Below are 9,338 nucleotides of genomic sequence, written 5' to 3'. Positions count from 1 at the left end.
CCCCCCCGTCCAAATTTCGCCCCTTCCCCCCCCAGAAATTCCCCCCCCCCTCAACACACACCACACCACACCACCCCACACGACGCCTCCCCCCCCTCAAAAATCCCCCCCCCCCTCAACACACACCACACCACACCACCCCTCCCCCCCCTCAAAAATCCCCCCCCTCAACACACACCACACCACCCCTCCCCTTCCCCCCCTCCGAATTTCGCCCGCCCCTCAACACACACCACCCCACCCCTCCCCCCCCCCGCCCCCAAAAAATTCGCCCCCCCCCCAACACACACCACCCCCCCCCCCCCCCCCAAAAATTCGGCCACCCCCCTCAACACACACCACACCACACACCCCCTCCCCCCCCTCCAAAATTTGCCCCCCCCCCCCCCGCCCCCAACACAAACCACCCCTCCCCCCCCCCCCAAAAATTCGCGCCCCCCCCCCTCAATACACACCTCCCCACCCCCCCCCCCCCCTCAACAAACACCACACCACCCCTCCCCCCCCTCAAAAATCCCCCCCCCCTCAACACACACCACACCACACCACCCCTCCCCCCCCCCCCCCCCAAAAAATCCCCCCCCCCCGGCCCCCTCAACACACACCACCCCACCCCCCCCCCCCCACAACACACACCACACAACCCCTCCCCCCCCCCTCAAAAATTCCCCGCCCCCCCCTCAACACACACCACACCACCCCTCCCCCCCCTCAAAAATCCCCCCCCCCCTCAACACACACCACACCACACCACCCCTCCCCCCCCCCCCAAAAAATCCCCCCCCCCGCCCCCCTCAACACACACCACCCCACCCCCTCCCCCCCCACAACACACACCACACAACCCCTCCCCCCCCCTCAAAAATTCCCCGCCCCCCCCTCAACACACACCACACCACCCCTCCCCCCCCCCTCAAAAATCCCCCCCCCCCTCAACACACACCACACCACACCACCCCTCCCCCCCCCCCCAAAAAAATCCCCCCCCCCGCCCCCCTCAACACACACCACCCCACCCCCCCCCCCCACAACACACACCACACAACCCCTCCCCCCCCCCTCAAAAATTCCCCGCCCCCCCCTCAACACACACCACACCACCCCTCCCCCCCCCTCAAAAATCCCCCCCCCCCCTCAACACACACCACACCACACCACCCCTCCCCCCCCCCTCCAAATTTTGCCCCCCCCCCCCCAAAAAATTGGCCCCCCCCCTCAACACACACCACACCACACCACCCCTCCCCCCCCCCCCTCCAAAATTCGCCCCCCCCCCCCCCCTCAACACACACCACCCCACCCCCCCCCTCAACACACACCACACCACCCCTCCCCCCCCCCCTCAAAAATCCCCCCCCCTCAACACACACCACAACACCCCTCCCCCCCCGCCCCAAAAATTCGCCCCCCCCCCCTCAACACACACCACACCACACCACCGCTCCCCCCCCCCCCCAAAATTCGCCCCCCCCCCCAAAAATTTCCCACCCCTCCCCCCTCAACACACACCACCCCACCCCCCCCCCCAACACACACCACACCACCCCTCCCCCCCCCCCTCAACACACACCACACCACACCACCCCTCCCCCCCCCTCCAAAATTCGCCCCCCCCCCCCCCCCTCAACACACACCACCCCACCCCCCCCCTCAACACACACCACACCACCCCTCCCCCCCAAAAAATTCGGCCACCCCCCTCAACACACACCACACCACACCACACCACCCCTCCCCCCCCCCCCCCCAAAATTCGCCCCCCCCCCTCAATACACACCTCCCCACCCTTCCCGCCCCCCCGCCCCCAACACACACCACCCCCCCCCCCCCCAAAAAATTCGCCCCCCCCCCCTCAATACACACCTCCCCACCCTTCCCCCCCCCCTCAACACACACCACACCACACCACACCACCCCTCCCCTTCCCCCCCTCCAAATTTCGCCCCCCCCTCAACACACACCACCCCACCCCTCCCCCCCCCTCCAAATTTCGCCCCTTCTCCCCCCCAAAAATTCCCCCCCCCCCCCCTCCCTCAACACACACCACACCACACCACCCCTCCCCCCCCCACCCCCCTCAACACACACCACCCCACACCACCCCTCCCCCCCCCCAACACACACCACCCCACCCCCCCCCCCAACACACACCTCACCACCCCTCGCCCCCCCCTCAAAAATTCCCCCCCCCCCCCCCCTCAACACACAAAACACCACCCCTCCCCCCCCCCTCAAAACACACCACACCACACCACCCCTCCCCCCCCCCCTCCAAATTTTGCCCCCCCCCCCCCCCCAAAAAATTGGCCCCCCCCTCAACACACACCACACCACACCACCCCTCCCCCCCCCTCCAAAATTCGCCCCCCACCCCCCTCCAAAATTCGCCCCCCACCCCCCTCAACACACACCACCCCACACCTCCCCTCCCCCCCCCCAAAAATTTCCCCCCCCCCCAACACACACCACCACATCCCCCCCCCCTCAAAACACACCACACCACCCCTCCCCCCCCCTCAAAAATCCCCCCCCCCCCCCTCAACACACAAAACACCACCCCTCCCCCCCCCCCCCTCAAAAATCCCCCCCCCCAACACACACCACACCACACCACCCCTCCCCCCCCCCTCCAAATTTTGCCCCCCCCCCCCCAAAAAATTGGCCCCCCCCTCAACACACACCACCCCTCCCCCCCCCCTCCATAATTCGCCCCCCCCACCCCTCAAAAATCCCCCCCCCCCCCCCCTCAACACACACCACACCAACCCTCCCCTTCCCCCCTCCAAATTTCGCCTTCCCCTCAACACACACCACCCCACCCCTCCCCCCCCCCCAAAAATTCGCCCCCCCCCCCCCCCCCCCGTCCAAATTTCGCCCCTTCCCCCCCCAAAAATTCGCCCCCCCCCCCCGTCCAAATTTCGCCCCTTCCCCCCCCCAAAAATTCGCCCCCCCCCCCCCTCAACACACACCACCCCACACCACGCCTCCCCCCCTCAAAAATTCCCCCCCCCCCTCAACACACACCACACCACACCACCCCTCCCCCTCCCTCAAAAATCCCCCCCCCTCAACACACACCACACCACCCCTCCCCCTTCCCCCCTCCAAATTTCGCCCCCCCTCAACACACTCCACCCCACCCCTCCCCCCCCGCCCCCAAAAAATTCGCCCCCCCCCCCCCAACACACACCACCCCACCCCCCCCCCCCCCCCAAAATTCGGCCACCCCCCTCAACACACACCACACCACACACCCCCTCCCCCCCTCCAAAATTTCCCCCCCCCCCCCCCCGCCCCCAACACAAACCACCCCTCCCACCCCCCCCCCCCCCAAAAATTCGCGCCCCCCCCCCCCTCAATACACACCTCCCCCCCCCCCCCTCAACAAACACCACACCACCCCTCCCCGCCCCCTCAAAAATCCCCTCCCCCCCCCCTCAACACACACCACACCACCCCTCCCCCCCCCCCCCCCAAAAATCCCCCCCCCCCCAACACACACCACCCCACCCCCCCCCCAACACACACCACACAACCACTCCCCCCCCCTCAAAAATTCCCCGCCCCCCCCTCAACACACACCACACCACCCCGCCCCCCTCAACACACACGACACCACCCCTCCCCCCCCCTCAACTCACCCACACCACCCCACCTCTCCTCCAAAATTCTCCCCCCCCCTCAACACACACCACACCACACCACCCCTCCCCCCCCCTCCAAAATTTTCCCCCCCACCCCCCGGCCCCAACACACACCACCCCTCCCCCCCCCCCCCAAAAATTCGCCCCCCCCCTCAATACACACCTCCCCACCCTTTCCCCCCCCCCCCCTCAACACACACCACACCACCCCTCCCCTTCCCCCCTCCAAATTTCGCCCACCCCTCAACACACATTACCCCACCCTCCCCCCCCCCAAAAATTCGCCCCCCCCCCCCCTCAACACACACCACCCCACACCACACCACCCCCTCCCCCCCCCAAAAAAATCCCCCCTCCCCCCCCGCCCTCAACACACACCACCCCCCCCCCCTCAACACACACCACACCACACCACACCACCCCTCCCCCCCCCCCCCCTCAAAAATCCCCCCCCCCCTCAACACACACCACACCACACCACCCCTCCCCTTCCCCCCCTCGAAATTTCGCCCCCCCCTCAACACACACCACCCCACCCCTCCCCCCCCCCCCGCCCCAAAAATTCGCCCCCCCCTCCAAATTTCGCCCCTTCCCCCCTCGTCACTCCCCCACCCAACCCAACCCCGCGCCACCCCCATGACACGGCACACCCCCCCACCCCACCGCACCCCCCCACGACGCCCCCCCCCGCACCCCACCTCGAAAAACCCCGCTCCCTCCACGCCACACCACAAATGCCTCCGAAAACCCCGCTCGACCCACCCCACCCCGCGTCACCCCCCCACGACATGGCGCACCCCCCACCCCACCGCACCCCCCAACGACGACGCCCCGCACCCCACCTCGAAAAACCCCGCTCCCTCCATACCACCCCACCACGCCTCCGAAAACCCCGCTCGACCCACCCCACCTCGCGTCAGCCCCCCACGACACGGCACACCCCCCACACCCCACCGCACCCCCCCACGACGCGGCGCATATCCCCCCCCCCCCCCCCGCACCCCACCTCGAAAAACCCCACTCGACCCACCCAACCCCGCGTCACTCCCTCAGGACACGGCGCACCCCCCCCACCCCACCGCACCCCCCCACGACGCCCCCCCGCACCCCACCTCGAAAAACCCCGCTCGACCCACCCCACCCCGCGTCACCCCCCCACGACACGGCGCACCCCCCCACCCCACCGCACCCCCCCACGACGCCCCCCCCGCACCCCACCTCGAAAAACCCCGCTCCATCCACGCCACACCACCACGCCTCCGAAAACCCCGCTCGACCCACCCCACCCGGCGTCTCCCCCCCACGACACGGCGCACCCCCCACCCCACCGCACCCCCCAACGACGACGCCCCGCACCCCACCTCGAAAAACCCCGCTCCCTCCATACCACCCCACCACTCCTCCGAAAACCCCGCTCGACCCACCCCACCTCGCGTCAGCCCCCCACGACACGGCACACCCCCACACCCCACCGCACCCCCCCACGACGCGGCGCATATCCCCCCCCCCCCCGCACCCCACCTCGAAAAACCCCACTCGACCCACCCAACCCCGCGTCACTCCCCCAGGACACGGCGCACCCCCCCACCCCACCGCACCCCCCACGACGCGGCGCATATACCCCCCCCCCCCGCACCCCACCTCAAAAAACCCCGCTCGACCCACCCCACCCCGCGTCACCCCCCCACGACACGGCGCACCCCCCCACCCCACCGCACCCCCCACGACGCCCCCCCCCCGCACCCCACCTCGAAAAACCCCGCTCCCTCCACGCCACACCACCACGCCTCCGAAAACCCCGCTCGACCCACCCCACCCCGCGTCTCCCCCCCACGACACGGCGCACCCCCCCACGACGCCCCCCTGCACCCCACCTCGGAAAACCGCGCTCCCTCCACAGCACCCCACCTCTCCTCCAAAAACCCCGCTCGACCACCCCAACCCCGCGTCACTCCCCCACGACACGGCGCACCCCCCCACGACACGGCGCACCCCCCCACGACGCCCCCCCGCACCCCACCTCGAAAAACCGCGCTCCCTCCACAGCACCCCACCTCTCCTCCAAAAACCCCGCTCGACCACCCCCACCCCGCGTCACCCCCCAGGACGCCCCCCCGCACCCCACCTCGAAAAACCCCGCTCCCTCCACAGCACCCCACCTCTCCTCCAAAAACCCCGCTTGACCACCCCAACCCCGCGTCACTCCCCCACGACACGGCGCACCCCCCCACCCCACCGCACCCCCCCACGACGCGGCGCATACCCCCCCCCCCCCCCCGCACCCCACCTCAAAAAACCCCGCTCGACCCACCCCACCCCGCGTCACCCCCCCACGACACGGCGCACCCCCCCACCCCACCGCACCCCCCCACGACGCCCCCCCCCCCCGCACCCCACCTCGAAAAACCCCGCTCCCTCCACGCCACACCACCACGCCTCCGAAAACCCCGCTCGACCCACCCCACCCCGCGTCTCCCCCCCACGACACGGCGCACCCCCCCACGACGCCCCCCCGCACCCCACCTCGAAAAACCGCGCTCCCTCCACAGCACCCCACCTCTCCTCCAAAAACCCCGCTCGACCAGCCCCACCCCGCGTCACCCCCCACGACGCCCCCCCGCACCCCACCTCGAAAAACCCCGCTCCCTCCACAGCACCCCACCTCTCCTCCAAAAACCCCGCTCGACCACCCCAACCCCGCGTCACTCCCCCACGACACGGCGCACCCCCCCACCCCACCGCACCCCCCCACGACGCCCCCCCGCACCCCACCTCGAAAAACCGCGCTCCCTCCACAGCACCCCACCTCTCCTCCAAAAACCCCGCTCGACCACCCCCACCCCGCGTCACCCCCCACGACGCCCCCCCGCACCCCACCTCGAAAAACCCCGCTCCCTCCACAGCACCCCACCTCTCCTCCAAAAACCCCGCTCGACCACCCCAACCCCGCGTCACTCCCCCACGACACGGCGCACCCCCCCACCCCACCGCACCCCCCCACGACGCCCCCCCGCACCCCACCTCGAAAAACCGCGCTCCCTCCACAGCACCCCACCTCTCCTCCAAAAACCCCGCTCGACCACCCCCACCCCGCGTCACCCCCCACGACGCCCCCCCGCACCCCACCTCGAAAAACCCCGCTCCCTCCACAGCACCCCACCTCTCCTCCAAAAACCCCGCTCGACCACCCCAACCCCGCGTCACTCCCCCACGACACGGCGCACCCCCCCACCCCACCGCACCCCCCCACGACGCCCCCCCGCACCCCACCTCGAAAAACCGCGCTCCATCCACAGCACCCCACCTCTCCTCCAAAAACCCCGCTCGACCCACCCCACCCCGCGTCACCCCCCCCACGACACGGCGCACCCCCCCACGACGCCCCCCCGCACCCCACCTCGAAAAACCCCGCTCCCTCCACGCCACACCACCACGCCTCCGAAAACCCCGCTCGACCCACCCCACCCCGCGTCTCCCCCCCACGACACGGCGCACCCCCCCACGACGCCCCCCCGCACCCCACCTCGAAAAACCGCGCTCCCTCCACAGCACCCCACCTCTCCTCCAAAAACCCCGCTGGACCACCCCCACCCCGCGTCACCCCCCACGACGCCCCCCCGCACCCCACCTCGAAAAACCCCGCTCCCTCCACAGCACCCCACCTCTCCTCCAAAAACCCCGCTCGACCACCCCAACCCCGCGTCACTCCCCCACGACACGGCGCACCCCCCCACCCCACCGCACCCCCCCACGACGCCCCCCCGCACCCCACCTCGAAAAACCGCGCTCCCTCCACAGCACCCCACCTCTCCTCCAAAAACCCCGCTCGACCAGCCCCACCCCGCGTCACCCCCCCACGACGCCCCCCCGCACTCCACCTCGAAAAACCCCGCTCCCTCCACAGCACCCCACCTCTCCTCCAAAAACCCCACCTCTCCTCCAAAAACCCCGCTTGACCACCCCAACCCCGCGTCACTCCCCCATGACACGGCGCACCCCCCCACGACGCCCCCCCCGCACCCCACCTCGAAAAACCCCTCTCCCTCCACACCACCCCGCCACGCCTCCAAAAAACCGCGCTCGACCCACCCCACCCCGCGTCACGGCGCACCCCCCACCCCACCGCACCCCCCCACGACGCCCCCCCCCCCACCCCACCTCGAAAGACCGCGCTCCATCCACAGCACCCCACCTCTCCTCCAAAAACCCCGCTCGACCCACCCCACCCCGCGTCACCCCCCCCACGACACGGCGCACCCCCCCACGACGCCCCCCCGCACCCCACCTCGAAAAACCCCGCTCCCTCCACGCCACACCACCACGCCTCCGAAAACCCCGCTCGACCCACCCCACCCCGCGTCTCCCCCCCACGACACGGCGCACCCCCCCACGACGCCCCCCCGCACTCCACCTCGAAAAGCCCCGCTCCCTCCACAGCACCCCACCTCTCCTCCAAAAACCCCACCTCTCCTCCAAAAACCCCGCTTGACCACCCCAACCCCGCGTCACTCCCCCATGAGACGGCGCACCCCCCCACGACGCCCCCCCCGCACCCCACCTCGAAAAACCCCGCTCCCTCCACACCACCCCGCCACGCCTCCAAAAAACCGCGCTCGACCCACCCCACCCCGCGTCACGGCGCACCCCCCACCCCACCGCACCCCCCCACGACCCCCCCCCCCCCCCACCCCACCTCGAAAGACCGCGCTCCATCCACAGCACCCCACCTCTCCTCCAAAAACCCCGCTCGACCCACCCCACCCCGCGTCACCCCCCCACGACACGGCGCACCCCCCCACGACGCCCCCCCGCACCCCACCTCGAAAAACCCCGCTCCCTCCACAGCACCCCGCCACGCCTCCGAAAACCCCGCTCGACCCACCCCACCCCGCGTCACCCGCCACGACACGGCGCACCCCCCCACAACGCCCCCCCCGCACCCACCTCGAAAAACCCCGCTCCCTCCACGCCTCCGAAAACCCCGCTGGACCCACCCCACCCCGCGTCACCCCCCCCACGACACGGCGCACCCCCGCACCCCACCTCGAAAAACCCCGCTCCCTCCACAGCACCCCGCCACGCCTCCGAAAACCGCGCTCGACCCACCCCACCCCGCGTCACCCCCCACGACACGGCGCACCCCCCCACCCCACCGCACCCCCCCACGACGCCCCCCCCGCACCCCACCTCGAAAAACCCCGCTCCCTCCACGCCTCCGAAAACCCCGCTCGACCCACCCCACCCCGCGTCACCCCCCCACGACGCCCCCGCGCACCCCACCTCGGAAAACCCGCTGCATCCACACCACCCCACCCCGCGTCACGGCACACCCCACCGCACCCCCCCTCGACGCGGCGCATCCCCCCCGCACCCCACCTCGAAAAACCCCGCTCCATCGACACGACCCCGCCACGCCTCCAAAAACCCCGCTCGACCCAGCCCACCCCGCGTCACCCCCCCACGACACGGCGCACCCTCCACCCCACCGCACCCCCCGACGACGCGGCGTATCCCCCGCGCACCCCACCTCCAAAAACCCCGCTCGACCCACGGCACGTCACCTCACCCCCCCACGACATGGCACACCCTCCCTCTTAAGAAATCGCGCTCCGCAATGACACGGCACACACACCCCACTGCACACGACCCCCTCCCGCGACACGGAACCTTCCACCCCCCGACGGACCTCCTCAA

Source organism: Lygodium microphyllum, chromosome 16 (assembly GCF_053477565.2).
Source record: "Lygodium microphyllum isolate KBCC chromosome 16, Lygodium_microphyllum_v1.1.10, whole genome shotgun sequence".
NCBI classification, from domain to species: Eukaryota; Viridiplantae; Streptophyta; class Polypodiopsida; order Schizaeales; family Lygodiaceae; genus Lygodium; species Lygodium microphyllum.
This window is presented reverse-complemented; position numbering follows the sequence as displayed.